Below are 19075 nucleotides of genomic sequence, written 5' to 3'. Positions count from 1 at the left end.
CAGGCAACCACTGGCAGGACAAGAGGGCATGGTTTTGAGCTGCACCAGTGAAGGTTTAGGTTGGACATCAGAAAGAATTTCTTCACAGAAGTGGTAGTTAGACATTAGAATGGGCTGCCCAGGGAGGTGGTAGAGTCATCATCCCTGGTGGTGTTCAAGAAAAGACTGGATGTTGTAGGCACACGGTTTGTGGTAATTGGGGTGGGGCTGTGGCTGAGCCTCATCCCCGGTGGGCACAGCTGTGAGCAGCAGGTGAGCAGCACTGACAGCAATGAGCCATGGAGTGCCCGGGGACACTGACCAACACCAAAGGGAGCAGAGGGCACACAGGTGCAGTGCATCCACATGAGGGGATAAAAGGCTGGGCTAAAGAACAAGGAGCATGGCAGCCTTCTGAAGTAATGTGATGTTACTCTGTGTGGGCAGATGCTTGTAGTCTTCTGATGAGGTAAGGTGTTACTCTGGGCAAATGCTTAAAGCTTTCTGAAATTGTGTGGTGATACTCTGTGTACCATGGCTGTCTTTACTGTAATGTATGCTGTGACAGGATGTGGCACTCAGTGCCACAGTCTCGTTGACGAGGTGGTGTTCAGTCATAAGTTGGACTTGAGGATCTCAGAGGTTAGGTTTTCCAACCTAACAGATTCTGTGATTCTTTGAGTTAAGCATCATCCCTTTGAGGAAGGTCTAATGAGGAGTGATGTGGAATATATATCTCTAGTGTCTTGACCTGTGTTCATTTGTGTGGATTCTTCTGTCCTTATTAATATACCTCTGGCTTCCTTTCTGGAAATACTGAATGTCATGCCAAGTCTTGTGGTGGTTTTGGACTGATTAACACATGCCTGATCAGCTGGCTTGCACCAGTCATATCTTAGAGAGAAACTTCTTTTGAGAGGCAAAATGGTGTGTGACTGCACTCACCCACTGCTGCACTGAGATAATACCAATCAGTTGAGAACATCTTTACATCTTATAATGTGCCCAAGTCTAATGGCTCAGACTAGAGTAAATTTGAAGCTGCTTTTAAAGTAGGTGTTGTTGATGGAAGATGAGAGTATATAATGGGAGTAAGAAATTTTGTTTCTCCTTGGGTTCAGTGCATTTGCTATCAGTGAGACAGCCCCAACAAACAGACCCATCATGGCAGAAAAACCAAACTTGCTCCAGGAGGACATATATTTCATCCTCTTTCAATCTGTCTGTGCTGTTCTGTAGACTGCAATTGATTCAAAACCAGGTTTAAGAATAAAGAGGACCTCTGTTCTATTTTACTTGTAGCTGTCAAGTACAGCACCTAAGAAAAGTGGTTAGAGTGAACAGTTTTGAATTGATATATATTTCTCTCCCTTTCTTAAGGTCAAGGACAACCTGATGTAGAATTTTGGAAGGGGATTGTCTTCCCTAATTCTCTTTCGGGAAAAAGACTTCTATGCCTTGAATCAACTGAGCTGCTTTATTTTCATGTTTGCTATCTGGTGCATTGTCACAAGATCTGATATTTGAAATTTCTCCATAGTATTCTACTCATAATAAAATTTTGCCAAAAGTGCTGATCCAGATTAGCAAGAATGTGACACATCCATGAAGTATCAGACATGATAAAAATTAGTTTTAACACATGGGATCAGAGACTTTAAGATTCCAAACTAATTAGAGACTGAATTAGCCTTGAATTACAACTGGTTTTCATATCTTTTTTGAGATGGAAAGACAAAGCAATAACAAGCTAAGAGCTGGAGCTTTTAAAAGTTCATATTTCTCCAAGAAGGAAAATGGCTAGAATAAGATGACGGTCTTGAAACATAGCTTTAGTTTTCCCTATGTGTTACAGGAATGAAAAATACTGTTAAATTCATTGTTGATGAGCAGAAGATAATACTTATTTGTCTAAATTGTTTCACCGAGCTTACTGACACTGCACAATAATGCTGTTGTCCTCAAGCCACTGTGTGCCACTGTACACTATATTTACAAAAGAAAAATAGTGTGTACATACTGCATTTTTAGATGTCTTGAGGCATGCATTCAGGGTGTTTCAGTTACAGGCTTCAGAATTGGACAAAAGTTTATAAATTATACATTTAATAAGATTGCTGTGATACAAAATGAGTAAATTTTATCCTAAAACTGTTTAGAATAATTTAGTTGTTTGTTTCTTTTGGAAGAAGCTTCTTACAGATTGCAGTCTTTGTGCTGGGTGGGAAGACTAAATTGAGTATTGTCTTAGAGCCATTTGCTTTGAGGTAAATCCTCAAAATCACATCTTCAGAGGGAGTGTGTTCTTCCCTTCCAAAATATTTGTGTGTTAAATCTGTAGGGGCAATTGGTGTATGTTGATGGTAAACTCTAAAAAGAGAGGACAGAGTGTTTTGTACTCTAAAAACTAAGTATGTAGAAAGAGACAGAGTATATTCAGGTCTGTTTTGTCTAATTCAGCCAGTTTTGAGTTAAAATTTAAGTCTGTTTGAGCTCAAGTTCAGTCAAGCACATGTTAAGTTTGTCCTTACTCAGAAAAGTGCTTACATTGACCATATGCTTAAATATCATCAGCTGCTGAATTAAACTCCGAAAAACCTCAGGTGTTCTGCTGTCTTGCTTTTATTGCAGCCTCTGTGCCTCCTGGCAGGAAATGGGTATAGGAATATCCTTGGTGCCATAAGAATTTTAGGAGTAGGGCAGGAATTTGTAAATACATCATGCTGTCTCATTTTGGGCTTGAGGGAAACCAGTGAACTTGGTCTGTGGCTCTACATTCTTCATGTAGTGACATAACTGCTGGTGAAAATATCAGAGCGCTGTACAATTTAATATTGAAGTTTCAAGAAGCCCTATAAAATCTGTCCTTTCTTTTTAAAGGTATCACTTGCTGTAGTTTTTCCCAAATATTTGCCTAGGTGTGATTTTGGAAGATCCAAAGGTTTACATTGTAATTGGAAGTTCTTTCTGAATTTTTTACATTTTAAAAAAATCCAGTGCATTTTACACTGAAAATGCTTTGTTTTCCTCTGATCTGTGCAAGTTCTACATGTTAGTAATAAATTATTATTCATGTTTTTAACTTGACACAGTTTTACCTTGAAGCTTAAGAGCAAAGAAGCTAAAATATTAATTTTGTTAACTTAGCCAAATATAAGATTAAGGTAGAGAAAGCTAAGTGCAAACAGCTGCTGACTATGACAAGGGGTATGTTTTTGTGTTGATATTAAAGTTCGAAAATATGTTGATGAATATCTTGAGTAAGATTAATTTATATTACTTGTAACTTGGAAGAGGGCTTGAGATTTATGTCAAATAAATATTGATGGTTTGTAACTGAATTTGTTGTGCAGATAAATGGTATCTGACTATTATTGTCAAGCTTGTTTAACCTTCAGAGATAAGTTTTCTTTTGAGAGAAACATACTGCAAAAGCTCTCTGGCAAAAAGTCAAGAATTGAAATCTGGTGGTCTGTTTACAAATGGTACTTGTAGTGAAAAAGATGGACAGTATAGGGTGGGAGGTTTTTATTTGTTTGAGTTGGGGTTTTTTTTGTTTTTTATTTAATAGATATAATTATTTAGCTGTTGTTCCACCCAGCAAAGCATCAGAATGAAATGCATGCTTAATTCTTCAGGTGTTCCTTAATTTCAGGGTGTACCACTGTAGCAAAACACTTTCTTGGAGTCTTTATCCAGAGTCATCTGAAATCATACATAGTCATTCTGTTTGAATAAGCTAACTTTGTTTTGGAACTTGCAGCCTGCTCATTGGTGCTTGAGTGCTGTACCGTGACATTCATAGTCGTTTCTGTGTGAGCTTAAAAATCTTCTGAAAAGTGTTCTTTAATATTTTACACTGCTCACTTGAATTTAGGCCTGGGACAAAGGGCCATATTAAACAGAGGGCAGGGATCTCACAGGTGATAAGCAGGTGAAGCACACCTCTTTGTCCGGCGAGATCTGCTGCTACTGTTTCCTGCCCTCCTTAGCCCTGATTCAGTTAGATGATTTTGAGGATCTGCTTTCAGGAAAATGTAAAAAGCAGCAGAGGTTACCCATGTCATGGGTTGTGTGCAGCAAAATGCATTATTTACATCCAAGGGGTTCTTGCTTCTGTCTGGGAGGGTGCAGAAGGTAGCACGGGCTCCTGACACTATTGTGCTATTAGCAGTGCGGAGGAAGCTGGAAGTGAGATGAGAAGGCGTCTTGCAAGTTGTCGTGGTTTGGTCTCTGCTTCTCTTCTGTGCCTCTCTTTCAAAAGGTTCAAATCTCTTCAAGAAAAATGTAGTTGCTTGGTAGGTTGTCTAATACTGTGAATCAAGGCCTTTATAAAATGAGCATGTAACCTGCTTTCATTCAGTGGTAACTCACCTTTTTCAGCAAGTGTTTTTAGATTTGACCATTAGATTAACATTTAGGTGTCTGTGTACTCAACTATGTCACTAGAGTTTCCTTAGGTGGGAAAGAAAGTTCATTTGCATCACCAGGTTCTCAACTGTTTTTAATAAAAGCATTTATCAGGAACATGAAGTTTTTATCATTTGGAGTACAAAATGCTTTAGACTGTCAGTGAGGAGATAATAGAATTGGGGAAGCATGATAAAGGTTCCAAGTACTTACTTATTATTAGGTTTACATTTTCAAAATTATAAATTCTGAAATCAGTGTTTCCGGTTGCTAGTGCAGTTACCTTTTGGCTTTGCTCATTTTTTTGGGTGTGTGGCTATGGAGAAGCAGAGCTTTATTTTTTAAGCATTCTTGCAGTAAGATGCTGATAGTGTTATGAGCTTGGTTTTTCTTTGTCATATGTGAGGAGCTTAGATTAAAAAGAGTAAACAAATGATCTACATGTCAATTTTTTAATGTTTTCTTTTAGTGGAAGGGAAGGACCTATGAGTTGCAAGAAATAATCAATTTCCTTTATTCTAACTGACCTAATGTTTGCAGAACCTGGTTGAGAACTCTTGATTACTATAATTACATACAATAACAAAACTAAAGTCCTTTGGAGAAACCCAGGGCAATTTCCAGTGGTGTTTGTGGATGGATTAATTATTTTAATACATTTGGAGTAATGCCTCCTAGCTCTTTTTTTTTTTTTTCTCTCCAGCATCACAGTAAACAGAAAACTTTGCTTGCAAAGGACTTAATTGGTTGTAATTTGTTGGCTAGAAAGAAGCTGTCAGGAAATGGACAACACAGCTCTGTTGGAAACATGTTCTGTGTGGTTTTGATTTATTTAGGTGTTTTGGGCTTTCTCCCAGGGTGTTGCTGAAGTTTCAACTTGTGAAAATTTGATAAAGGACCATCTTGTCTGACTTCAAAATAATATTAGTAATAAAAAGGGTGGAGCAAGACCACTGTTCCTAGGGGATTGAAAACAGTTTTAGTGATGTGATCCTTAAGAGAGCTCCTGTGCTTCCTCTCCACTCAGCTGGAGTTGCAGGGAGGAGAGGTAGTGTATGGGGCCTCAAAACTGATGGATTAATGAACAGCTGTTAGCATCTGGGGGGCTGGGAGCTGGCAAAAATTAAAAATGCTGTTGACTTTCTATTACTAGGTTATTACTTACAGAAATTTCCATTGCAAGTTCCCCTTTTTCTTGTTTCTCTATTCCAGAACAAAAGCTTAAATTGCTGATAACTCCTTTACTCAAAACAGTGATTTTCACAGGCTGATGTTGGTGTTGTTAGAATGAATGAAAAGACCTCTTTTTATATCAACTATTAGCCAACATACTGGAATATGCATACACCCAGGGTCACTGTATTCATAAGATGACACCTGTTACATCTTATTAAATCAATATATTTCTATACTTTTCACTACTCTTTGGGTTTTTCTTGGCCTACAGTTTTTGAATCTTGGATTTTGTGCTTGAAGTCCTTAAGAAATGGCCAAATACAAAGGTAAAACACAAAACAATAACAGCTGTGTGATAATAAAAATGCACTGATGGCAGTAGGAGGGAGGATGCCAGCTTGAAGCAGTGTGTCTTGTCAGCAATTTGAATACTCCTAAGTAAGGTCATTTTAAGGTAAAAGTAACATGTTCTGCTAGAACTGGAAGCTGAGGACCTGTGGGAGATTAAAAAAAACAAGTTTAAACCTATGTATCAGCAAAATTTGTCTTGTGTGTGTTAACATAGAAACAAAACTTTTGACTTCATTAACCGTAGAATTATTGTATTGCCATAAAGCAGATTGGCAATGTCATGTCATTCTTTGGAAGAAAATGCTGTCTGAGTTTAGTAGTCTCGGGTTTAACCTCCCATCCATTTTAGTAATCTGCAAGTGTACTTGTTTGAACCCCCCAAGCAAAACTATATCCACATTTGCCAGAAGGTTCTTGTGCCATTCGGGCAAGTCCATACGAGTCCCTGCAATGCTGTATTTTTGGCAGAGTTTTGGTAGTAGTTCAGGTAATTGCAAAGTAAACTCAAAAAGAAACTTGAATGTGTGAACCCATTTGTACCTTTAAAAAAAAAAACCAAAAACCTGGTAAACTGGTGTAACCCAAATTTGGCACAGCTCCAGTCTAACCTATGTGGAGCAGCTCCTTTCTTTCCTTCTCAAGAGGTTAAACTTGTATCATCAGGGGAATGTGTTGGCGTTTGAGATCAGAAGGCTTCCAGAGACTCCTTTGGCAGAGCTGCTGGTGTGAAAAGGTTCGTGGTCTGTGTCTAGAGGGCAGCCAGTTTAAATGTGGATACAGGGATTGAAACTGCTTTGTTTGCATTCTTTTTCCATCATTGCTGATCTAGAACTTATTTTATTTGGTGATTTGGGAAGAGAAAAGCTGATGGGAGAATGGTCTGTGCAGACAAGGATCATGAAAATGCTGAGGATGTGCATGGACGGCTTTGACACAAGGGCCAAAGTGTAGACAAGTGCTGTTGTGAGACAGCAGCAATTGCACTTGTGGAAGCAGACACAGCCTTCCCAGCACCTGTGAGTGGTGAATAAAGCAAAAGAGCTGGAGAGTGGGGCTGCCTTCCGAGAAATGATTGGCAGGGCTGGAAGATAACTCATTACAGGATCAGCAGAAGACTGGGAAACATTCATTTATGCCAATTCAAATTGCTCTGTCTCTGGAGACTTGGCAGTGTGATTCACTACTATGAAATATTCAGGTTTTAATCATCATTGCCTAGTGCAAAAACTGTAACTTGGTCACTTCTAAAATGTTGAGCTTTTATTCTGCATAAACAAGTGTGAATTTATATGGCAAATGCATGTAATTGGGTACAAAGTATAGCTATATATTAAACTTCTAAAAACATGGATGTATCTATAATGTATACACATTTATATTTACTTGTCTGCAATCTTATAAGGGCTGTGGAAGAAATTATTTGTCTTCCGGGACCAATTTGTGTATGTTTTGGTGAATGAAGCGTAGGGCACAGAACTGAGCATTGGGTGCTGGCAGATTAGCAGTGGCTCAGCACAGAGCATTTAACATCTGGTGATATATTTTTCACAGTAACTTAAATGCGTGTCTGAATTGTTTTTAAAGATTTACTTAAAATACAAAAATCCAGGTTTTGCTGGTGTGTCAAACTCTGCTGGGTCTAAAGGTGAATTTCTGGGAAAGCTGGTATTTTTGTTTCAGATTTGCCCAGCTGTTCCTCATTGCCAGACCTATTGCTGCAGAACAGTCCACAGCTACAAGACTAGCTCCTTTTCTTCAGCTGTTTTCTAGGAATCCCAAACCCTAGTACTTTTCCTTCTGATTCTGGCTGCTCTTACAACTTGAAGTCATTATGCTTCCTGTTGTTATCCGAGCAAGCTGTCCCCTGATAAACACAGACAAGCCATTTTGTTCTACCAGATCATTGCATTGTCCAGTTTCTGCCCTAGCGTCCAAGTTTGTGGCACTCCTGGAAACAACGTGTTCCCAACTCCCCCCCCTCCACCTAGTCCCCGTGGCTTGCCTGCCAAGTTACTCTCTCTGAGTGTAGGTTTGGTCATTTTCATACAGCTATGCCAAGGATTACTGAGTAATTGCAGTGGGATTTGGAGTGACTGTATAATGGAAGGGAAAACAGATTTGTGTACTTTCTGCTTTTTAAAGACAGATGAGCAAGGGCTCACTGGTTTGTTAAAACACAACTCGAATATTGGGCCTTAACAGCTGCCAAAGGTCCTCTGGTTTGCTTGATCATCTGAAGGCTTCTGTTTTAGTGTGCTATGAAAGGAAATAGGAGTGCATGAAACATGGGCTTTAACTGAACAGAAGGGACATTTGAAAACCTAGCTGAAATCCCTTTTGTGAGGGTTTTTTGTTTGGGTAGTTTTTGTTTGTTTTGTTTCCCTAAGGACCCAGAGGTGCTGGGTTTTTTTTTTTTTTCAAGTTCTTCTTAAAGTTTTGACACTCAGCTTTCCCCATGCATACTGTTGTAGCTATGCAATTCATATATCTTAATAATTACTCCTGAAATATATGAATAATTGGAAAAAGCAAAATTCCTGATGTTATTAATGGAGAAATTGTGTGTGTGAAGATGGCCTGTGTTTTGCTCTGAAATGTATTGCTCTTATTCCCTGGTCCCCTGTGCTCATTTTAAAGTCTTTCCTACGCAGCTGAAGTGAAAAGCAATAAATAGACAATATTAGACCCTAGTTGTATGTATTTTTCTTCTCAGAATTTTGTTGAAAAGGTGAGCTTTTGTGTTTTGGCATTTCGAAGGAAGCATGGGGTGTATTTAGAACCCCAGGTAAAATGAATTTTTCAAAATTGCAGTGGCTGAGGTGTCTGTGTTGGACCATAAGCCTCAGAGCTCTACTTGCTGCAGCAGGAAGGATTCAGATTCTGTCTGATTTTTCTTACAAGGCTTTAGCTTTCTGATTAGTATTGATTGCTGAAGGAATTGGCCACTTGAACTAGATGCTGAATCAAATAATCCCCTCAGTTCTTGCTTTGCAAATTCATTGTCATGGAACAAGTTGCTGAGAAGCTTTGCATATGTGCCACAGTGTGATGGGAAATTCTCTCACAGTCCAACTGGTAAAAATTGCACCTTTTCTCCGCTTCTTAACATCTATTGACAAGTGATATTTGTGCATAAATTTGAGAGTGATAGTTTGTAGTTACATCTAATAGAATAACAAGAAAAGGCCAGAAGTAGCTTTTCAATACATCCAAGTGATCCACAGTGAGATTGAGCCTTGTAAATCATATAGGTAGTGTTGAGAAATTCCCAGTCTCTTTCTATCTAAACATTCTCTACTGACCCAGCTCTTGACACAGAGCATAAACAGAGGAGCTGTAGCTAATGAAGCTTTTAAATTTTGTGTTCTAAACTGATCTCCAAGATGTTGGTAACAAATCCATCAACTGTTCCTGTCCCACCTGCTCAAGACCTTTGCGGCAGTGTGGGATGCTGCTGGGGAAGCAGGGAGCCGGTGGGACCATTGAAAAAGTCAGGGATTTTTGTGTGTAAGTTTCAGGGAAGTGCAGTAGTTCTGGTCTGTGTTACTGGAAATTGTTACTTGAATATAAACTGCAGCTGATATTTCTGAGACATTACTGCTGATGTGTGAAAGTAAGGATCAACCAAATGGGAGATGCAGGATCAGCCACATACACCTTGGTTTTGCTAACTGGCTTGTAGAAAGCCCAGTGAAGTCAAGTGATTCCTGCTATGGTGCTCTTTGCAGACTTGGAGCCTCTGGCTGAAAGACAGTTGGTTACCTGTTGGTTATTTTGGGGTCAGTTACCTCTTTCCTGCATCCTGAACGTCCTCTCTTGACTACTGCATTCTTGTTATTGTTCACAAAAGATGTTCAGCTGAAGCCTTCTTAAAGGCTTTCTAGTTCTGCATTTCCCATTAGCTATAACTGCAATTATTATGAAAACACTTGCTTTAGTTGATAACTTCAGATAACCAGTTAACTTCTTGCTCATCTTACTTCTATTCTATTTGAAAGTATTTCAGATTATTTGATGAGAGGAGGAAATAATTCGCATGAGAAACATGAGCCATGGAAAAGCTGATCTTGGAGCATGAGTAATATATAGTATTAAGTCATGAGTTGTATCATACTGTATCAGGCATCCGTATACTGTAGCTATACTTTTGTTTTAGGAACATCAGAATTGTCAGTAATAAGAGTTTCATTCAGGAGATTATCCATGTAAAGAGTCCCTTGGAGACAGCTGTTTTGCCCCTCTGCTTTGGTTGCTGATTAAATTCCTGAGGCTGAATTTCTTGTAAAGAGAAATTAGCTCTTGGATGAATTTCCAGAGGACAAGTATTGACTAAGGGCTATCTGAGCTTCAGGACAAGGAAATGTGCTAGAGAAAATACAGCCTGCTATATATGCACACCCAGATCATGGTTCACTGATTTTATTTTTTTTAATTTTTTTTTCCTTCTCTGGGAGACTAATACTTGGTCTTATCCATTGACCACTAATAGCAGAAGTCTGTGACAAAGGAAAGAAACATCAGAATGTGTGAACAGAATAGGAGAATTCATTTTATGAAGATGCAAAAAAAAAATAGCAGAAGTCTGTGACAAAGGAAAGAAACATCAGAATGTGTGAACAGAATAGGAGAATTAATTTTATTAAGATGCAAAAAAAGTATGAGAAGTAGTTTAAACATAGGTTATTGTTACAAAATAATAGGAAGTATTAGTGTAATAAATACCTGAAAACATGTGTAGTGTACATAATAGTAATGATGTTCTTAGCACTGTCTTTGAACAGGAGACATGAAAATGTTTCAACTAACAGAGAAATGTCTTCCATATTTGAGGTCTCTGAACTTTTGGGTTCATTATCTGAACCCTTGAGATCATTAGCAAATCTTTTGAAAATTATTGAAATTACTTTCCTGGCAAGGGTGGCAAATTAGTACCCATGACTAATGCTCTGTTACCTTCCTCACACCCGCTATGTACTGGTTCAGAGAGGAGTAGATGACCAAGCACCTGAAGCAGAACTGGTTGTCTTTTGATGATTTTGCAAGCCTGGAGCTAATGCATTTGTTTTAAGGAGCTCTTCTGTCCTGCATATGCAATGCATGGAAAGCTTGGTGCCACTGCACAGGTCTTTACTAGCAGCAATATGGTTGCCAAATGATCTCTGCATATTGATAGTGAATTTTCTCTGTTATGCGTGTAACTTTCCCTGGGGTGGTGTGAAACTGGATCACCAAAATGATTTATGAAATGGAAACCTGTTTGAAGGCTCCTATTAGTGGTAGTTTGACAGTTGTTTGGCTTTGTTATTTTAAATGACTTATCATGGAATCAGTTTATTAAAACAAAGAGGGGCGGGTGGTGAGTATGCACAGAGACCGCTGTATCAAACCCAGTTATCCAGTACAGGAAGGCCCGGTCTCTGAAACTATTGGAACTCAAATAGTTAAGCCTTGAATGTGAATCTGTGATGGTTCAGTTAAACATGTGATTCTGTACTAAAGATGCATCTCTCTCTTCTGATAATGTATTCCTTACAAATAATAAGGAGATTTTGAAAGGCTTTAACTATTAGTTCAGAGTTGCTTTTCATTAAACTTAGCTGCAGTTATCATGAGACTTCTGTTTGGGGATTTGAGTTTATTTTGTAGCCTTTGCTTATGTTGTCATATGCAAGCCTCGCATTGGCTAGGAAGGGGAAATGCTAGGGAATTGTGTGCTTCCACCATATCTCTTAGCTAGAGATCCAGATTGTGGCTTCAAAATAAAAATTCCAGATACTTCATCGGAAGGCTAATATACTTTACAGGCCAGGCAAAATTTAACAGCACTTGTAGCTGATTTAAATGAACATTCTCAGTGGGGTGTAGGGAGGAGATAGGAACTCGAGTGGTCTGGAAAAAAAAAAGTACATATTAGAAAAAAAAAATAGCAAAGGTTTGGCAAGCAGGATGTGTTATAAGCAGTGAATACTTTTGCATGCACACACCCACCTAAACCTGACCCTTTTCCTTGTCTCACCTCAGAGGCCGTGGCAGTGGGGAGAGGGCAGCAGCCCTGGCAAAGCTGGATCCTCAGCCTGTGCTTGCTTCAGCTGCAGCAGCAGCTCCATGCAGGCAGCTGTGAGCTGGCCCAGGCACCTCCTGTCAATGGTTTCCATTGTCCTTATCTTGGCAGGTGGCACAGTGGAACACTGCTCATGGCCTGAAGGATAAGTGGGCATCTCTCTGAGCTTGGTACTGGTTCCTGGACCAGTGTGAAGGCTGCTTGTGGTTGTGTGCTGCATTAGTAATACTAATGGGCTATTACTCTTACAGCTTTGTATATAGATAAGGATTAATATTATATTGAAATTTATTGTGAATTACTTAGTTTGTTGATATATGATGAAATCAATTCAGTGGTGTAATAGCTTTCATGGTATTACTTTAAATACTGTGCTGCCTTCCCTGGGACTCAGTGTAATGAGATATGTGTATTAATTGACTACTATTTTTTTTTTAACATGTTGTAGATTTGCACTAATGATGGTTGGAAATGAATATTTTTGTATTTTATAACATAGTTGCCTGTAAACAATCAGGCTAGAAAATATTTTCCAGTGACTGCAGCTTTTCCTGGCTGCTTTTGTATCAACATTTGGCATTATCTAGTTGCTCGACTCAGTGCATTCTTGAATCGTTTTCAGGAAAAAATACTAACCTCCGTAGGACTTATATTTTGGTTACAGACAATGATTCTTTTTGTACTTTTTCCTAATCTCTAACGTCCTTTTTTTTTTTTTCTTTGTGGACAGAAATGGTTTTTTGAAGGGATTGAAGCCATCGTTGGGAGTGGAACACTTGGATTATGATGAGATTTTCCTGCTAGTAGTTTCTAAGTGGGCTCTGGGTGTGGGCACACATTTCTCGAGCAGCTCCTCAGCATTGTGTTTAGCTTTTGGACGTGTCTGCACTTTGCTTCAGAGCTATTATTACAGCTCATTTAAACAGACACAAGGTAGTTTAAAACAAATTAATTTGGGTTCCAGTAGCAGGCCTGCTGCAGGGCTAAGGTTTCACTGTGTGACTATCCAGCCAGAGCTGGGGTTGGTGTGTTTTGCATTGATATTTTTATGGCTATGGCTCACCTGCATTTGCTGCTGTAGAGGTATGTCAGGTGGGTCCTTGCATGCTGCAATCATACCTGACTTGTTGCTGTGGATTGTGTTCTCTCTGTGTTACATTGTAAAGTAGTGAATTTCAATGAACTGCCAGGGATGAAATGTAGGAGAGCAGCTCTTTTAAGACAGGTTTTCAGTCCATGCATAAAATTGACAAAAAAATGGGATGTTGATGAAGATCTCTTTGCTGGTAGCTGGCCTATTGCAGCCAGGCAAGGTGCCACCAACTGGCATCTATCTCCAGGTTCCCCATATTGACATGAGTCATTTGGAGCTGCTGAAAGCATTAGGTCTAGTTGTAACTTGCCCCAGTAAAGGTTCATAATAGCTTCAAGAGACTATCCCAGTCTGTCGTTTTTCTGAGCTCAGGCTGTCAGTGTGACAAGTTGGGATTTTCTGTACATCATCAGTCTTACTGCTCATGAGCTGGTGAGCAGCTTGGGGTGAAATCTTCATCTCGCTCGAGTTGCTGGTTGCTTTACTATTCACCTCAATGCTCCTTGTTTTCCCCATATGCCATTGAATTAACATGTATTTCAAATAGGGATCAAATTTGTAAACACTGTCGGGCTGGCTGTAACTGCTGCCAGGTGTTGGAGGTGATTGATGACGTTACTGGCCCTTACAGCAGAAGTGGATGGGCTTTGGTGCCTCAAATTGCTGCTCCCTGGTATTGCTACCTGTTTACTGCAAAAGACAGAAGCCTCCTTTCAACCATTCTGCTACATGTTTTAGCCTCTCTCCTGCTGCCAAGAATATTTTTACTCTGCATCAAGAGAAAATGAATTCATGCCTTCAGGATTTGTACTCTTTGCTCTGTGCTATATGATAGCAACCCAGTGAGATGTGCAAGTGGAAACTGCATAAATGATTGATAAAAGCTGAGAGCTGTTTAAATTTTTTTCCTGTTTAATGACTATCAATAATTTAATGCATTTACTGTATGTTTTTAAGAAATAACACCCGTATTACAGGATTGGGTTTAACAGGCTGAATGATTGAAGCTTCAAAAAATACCTATTTCCAACATGAAGTGTATCTTCTTTTTAATTAAGCATAAGATAGAAAAACACAAAATCAGGCTTGTAAGATAGAGGTAGTTGCTGCAAAAAAAATGCTTCTGCGTGTCCCCTTCCCACCCCCCTTATCCTTGGGGCTGTTGTTAAGTCAGCACTAGCCCACTGACAGCAGCACACGGGCTACCACCTGGTAGCAGGGAGCAGCAGTGGTTACTGCCCCAGCAGGATGCTGCCTTCCCAGATGTGGCCATGCACCTGTCTCTCTTGTCCCTTATGTCCTGGCTCCTGGGCCCCACTCCACCAGTTATTTTAGCAGGTTTATCAGCATCCTGTCACCTCATCACTTGGGGAAGGTTGAGGGGCATGGCTTTTAAACTCAGATATTGCTTCCTTCTAGATCTAGCTTAAAAAGGAGAAATAAGTGTTTGACAAAATTATTCCCACCCTGTTTCTTTGGAAGGGACTAAAATTTTCAAGTGATGAGTATCTCTCATTGTCCTTCAGTGCACCGAGTTCTCAAGACTTTGCATATGAATCTTACTTGTGCTTGGTATGTACCTTTTCAGGTGATTAAGAGAAAATGAAATGATTTTTTTTCATTCTTGGTGGGGTCATTGCAGTTAGTCTGGTAGATAAATGTCCTACAGAGGTTGGTATGCTTTAGGTATGTTGCCTAAATGCATCCATGTGAATAGTGCTTCAGAAGGATTTTTCACATGGACAGATGCCATTTTGGGAAGAGCTTTTTTCAGGATACAAGGAAAGCAGGTGGGAAAATACAAACAGCTGTAACATTAAAGCCATAGGAAACATTTGTGTGAACACCTCTATATGAAGATATAGAAATAAAATTTGTCATTTGAACTGAAGTTTGTTCAAATTAATAAAAATTACACTGCTTGTTTAGGGAAATATATTTCATGTAATTAAAATCTAGTCTTCTACTTAGACATCTGTTGGTGGTGGATCCCATGAGTTCACTAAGGCAAATGAAAGGAAAACGTTTAAGATCTGTTTTCCATTGACTCTTACCATGTTTTCTTGCTGTCTGTGCTTCTGCAACAATGTTTTGGTTACTTTTTCTTGGCTTTTTGTAATAGATAGTTGAGAAGAGCTTTGACAAGAGCTTCCTGTCTTTGTGCAGATACAGTTCAGGGAAAATATTTATGTTTGAAGAAGCTTCTTTCTTCACAAATGCCTCCAGTACAGGTGTTTGTGGTGGAAGGCTTACCCTGGTGTATGTGTGAGACACATGCATACTCACATATGCATGGATAATAGGGATATGTTTTTAATTAATACTAAAATACATAAGAACTTGCTAATTTCTAGCTTGTTTTCATGTTGCTCTAGGTAAATGTTATATTGTGTTTTCATGAAACGTTACATGAAATGAAACATGCGAGTTTTATTTCATACTGATTCTGTGCCAGCTGTAGATAGTAGAAAATAGCTTGGAGAAAGAACCTGATTCAGAAGCAGGAGAGCTTCCTGGCTACATAACCTAAGGCTGAGAGGTTTGTTCAGTTTCATCATGCTATTTTAGCGTAGGTATTTTAATCTTCTTTTTTCTAAGCTTGCTTGTTTGTTTTTTGCAATGAGAAATGGAGACTGCTACTTCCCTCAATAGATGTTAAGGAAATAGTTCTTTTATTACCTCTCCTAGATCAAAAGGTTGAAAATCAACAGGAAAAGAAAGAAAATAGCTTTTTACTGTGATATAAACTTGACCTATGAGTGTACTTAAAATTCACCTGAAGAAGAGTAGCTGTTAAATGTCGATTTAAGAACCTTGAGAACACTTCTTGGTTTTCTCTGTAAATTTTAAGAGGTGTTGATGATGATGCCCACCTTGGTTTAAACCCTGAGTTGCCTCATGTTCTGGACAAGGTTTGGGAAGGGCTCTGTTGCATACAGCAGTGCTCTGATCTAATTCCTGAGTGTAATGAAATTAGTAGCCATCATAGAGCTAGAAAATGTAATAATCCAGAAAATCACCCAGGTTGGTTGTGTACCATGGGAGCTTCTGTTGGCACAGGAGTTGCTCTAAGAGCTGGTGGGGGCTCTGTGTAGGGGTCAGACACAATAAGGTCAGCAAGCTCTTCACCAGCCATGCAGTGCTGATTGGAAGTGAGGGACATTACTTTCCCAAATTTTTATTTTCTGACTGTAAAATGTATCTGCATCACTTAAGACCTAGAACCTGCAAATGTCCTGCAGGATTTTTACATTTTTCCATAGGAAGTGGGCTACATTTGGGTAATGCCTGGAAAAACACCGCCTTTGTTGTGCAGCATGAAGAATAAATCTGGCATCATCATTTAGAAAAGATTAGTTAAAATCAAATTCTGGTATCCCTGCTCCAACTCAGGTACTGTCCAGAATGGGCACACATCGTGTGAGATTTAATGAGAATCCAGACCTAGCTGGAATAATTGAGGATTATTTTTATTAAGCTTGATGTAGTAAAGCAACTCTGCTAAATTCATTGCAGGGGTTGACTCACACACCATCTTGAGGGTGTTTGACTCAACATATGCCTAGTCATTTATCTAATGTTGATGTCAATGATTTGTTGGGTTTTGATACAGTGTTTCCCAGTTTTCTGTTTGTTTCTTTCCTGTAGTGGCTGTAGTAGTTTTTGTAAACCCAAAACATTTTGACATTTTTTTCATATGAATTGTCTCTGGCCCTGCCAGAAATTTAGTCAAGTCTTTTGGTTTTGTAAATCATTTTGTGAGGTTTCTCCACTTAGGATTTGACTTTCGGCTAATGCATTATTTCACTTTACGTTTTTTCTTGCCTGGGGATTTGAGAACAGACCAATCTCACTTTCTTTGGAGCAAGTGATGTTGAGTCAAACCTATGTCTTTAAATGGTACTTGAGACAGATTTCTGTCTGCTTGAGAATGTTGTTTAAAAACTTCAGTTTTTTGCAGTAAGTCTTCCTTTTTGCCACCTCTTGATTTTATGTTCAATTTGAAAATATGCTTTCTTCAGATCTTCCATGTCTGCTTGAAATTATTCCTCCTACTAGTAATAGGATGGAAGTGCAAAATTTTTAAGCACTTTAAATGTAACCAGTACTTCAATTCTTAACAGACTTTACTGGAGATCTGTGGTGGGGGGGAGAAAAATGCTGTCAAAAGCATTCTTTTGATTTGATAATGAAAAAGAAAAGCAAATGATTCATTTGATTTAGGGATACAAAAATAATGTATGTTTGAGGGGGTGTTACAATTTTTTTTTTCTTGCATTTTGCAACCTGATCTGTGCTGAGCTGCTCAGTAAGTATTGATTTGCACATAGCCTCAGGATGTACACGTGTCAGGAGCAATTCACTAAGGGTCATTTCTTCTCCCCTCCCCACAGTTAGGGCTGTAGCACTGTTTCCTTTTTTTTTTTTTTTAAAAAGAAACCGAAAAAAAACCGGGGAAAAAAAAACCCAACAAAACAAAAAAAAAGCCAAACAGAAAACCGATTTGAGTTCTCCAGGTTTTGGCTTAAGTTCCTTTGCATCAATTAGTACAAGTTGGTGAAAGCTGACAGAAAGCAGAAATGCAACTGATGAGGGGTGTAAGACATTGAGAAAGTGAAATTAAACACTGTGGGAAGGTTTGCCTTGAGGCAGAGGGTTGAGGAGGCAGGTTTTTGAGTAGCTACATTTTTGTGTCAGGATCCATTCTTTCACGTTGTCAAATTATTGCTGCGCCTATTTATGGGTGCACATAACAAGGCAGAAGAGGTTTTGAATCACTGAGCTTGTTCTTTCTCTCCTTAGTGCACATTTTCTGTGTTGTCTTCTGTGATCTTTATTTAGTTTTTCATTGTTTATTTACACTGCCACTTCATGAATTCTTTAAATCATTGCCTATCTAGAGGGGAATCTGGACAGAATTACTCTTGCAGCTTTAAGTCTTGCTGACAGGAGGAGAGAAAAAGAGAGCTTTTGCCCCCTAGAGAAATGCAGGAACTGTGGCCATTTGGAATTGGACAGACGTGGTGGCTTTGAGGGAGATGCTGTGGTAGAAGTGCTGCCTTTTATGTTGTATCCTATCTGTTGGGGCTTCTTATTTCGAATATTTTCCAGGAGACTAGGATCTGTATGCTGTTAGCACATGGGTTAATTGTTGTTTTGAGGGGTGGCAGAAGTGTGTGTGGAAATGTAAGGTAGCACAGACTTTTTTCCTTATTTTAAGAACTTGTGTTCAGATTTTCCATGGGAGAGAAAAGGGTAGAGTTTTTCTGTACTAATATAAGCCAACACAGTGTGATGGAGAACAGACTTGAGGTGTTTCCCTTTGCTCATTCCCTGTGGAAAACCTTGATTGCCATTTCCTCATAGATGTTAATGTCTTGCATTCACGCTTTAAAATAATTTTCCACTTGATTTTCCTGCCTTTCATCAGAGGCAGGTACTGGAGGTAGGGAGGGGCCCATTAAATCTCTGTGTCTGTAAGTTTCTTTAAAGTCATGTTAGGAGTAGGGCAGAGAGAGAGAGATGGTCTGAGGTGAGGAATTGTGGTTTTATGGGAGTGAAGCTTGATTTCGAAGTGGTGCCTTTAGTCAAAAGTTTTTTTAGATCCCTTTCCCTTCGTTCTGTTTTAAAAGAACCCATACAAATACTTACTCTTGCTGTTACTGAAAAATTTGATATAGCTGGAATAGATTGTCCTAAGAAACAGAGAAGTTGTCTTAAAAAGAAACAGAAGTTATGATTAATTGCAAATACTTCATAATTGTAGGTATGATCCTCTCAGAGCAGAGTACATAAGCACTTGAATGTCAGTGTATACCTGTATGTTCAGTATGCATGTTGGAATTTGCCTTTTGCCAACTATTTTGACAGTAAATGTGGCTCATTTGAATTTTTACAGAAGTGGGTGTGAGCTCGGCTGAAGCTTGTTTACTTAATAGGATAAGTGCTCCAGAATATTTTTGAATTGGACTTTAACCCATTCTAGTATGGGTCTTTATCCCATT

At 39.0% G+C, this 19075-nt stretch overlaps 1 protein-coding gene across 8 annotated transcripts in view; it reads left to right on the top strand.

Moving 5' to 3' along the window:
• Nucleotides 1–19075, top strand: part of ZMIZ1 (zinc finger MIZ-type containing 1) — a 338783-nt gene that overhangs the window by 30645 nt on the left and 289063 nt on the right. The gene's annotated exons all lie outside the window — the stretch shown is intronic.

This window comes from Pyrgilauda ruficollis, unplaced genomic scaffold (assembly GCF_017590135.1).
Source record: "Pyrgilauda ruficollis isolate IOZ18807 unplaced genomic scaffold, ASM1759013v1 scaffold11, whole genome shotgun sequence".
NCBI lineage: Eukaryota > Metazoa > Chordata > Aves > Passeriformes > Passeridae > Pyrgilauda > Pyrgilauda ruficollis.
This window is presented reverse-complemented; position numbering and strand designations above follow the sequence as displayed.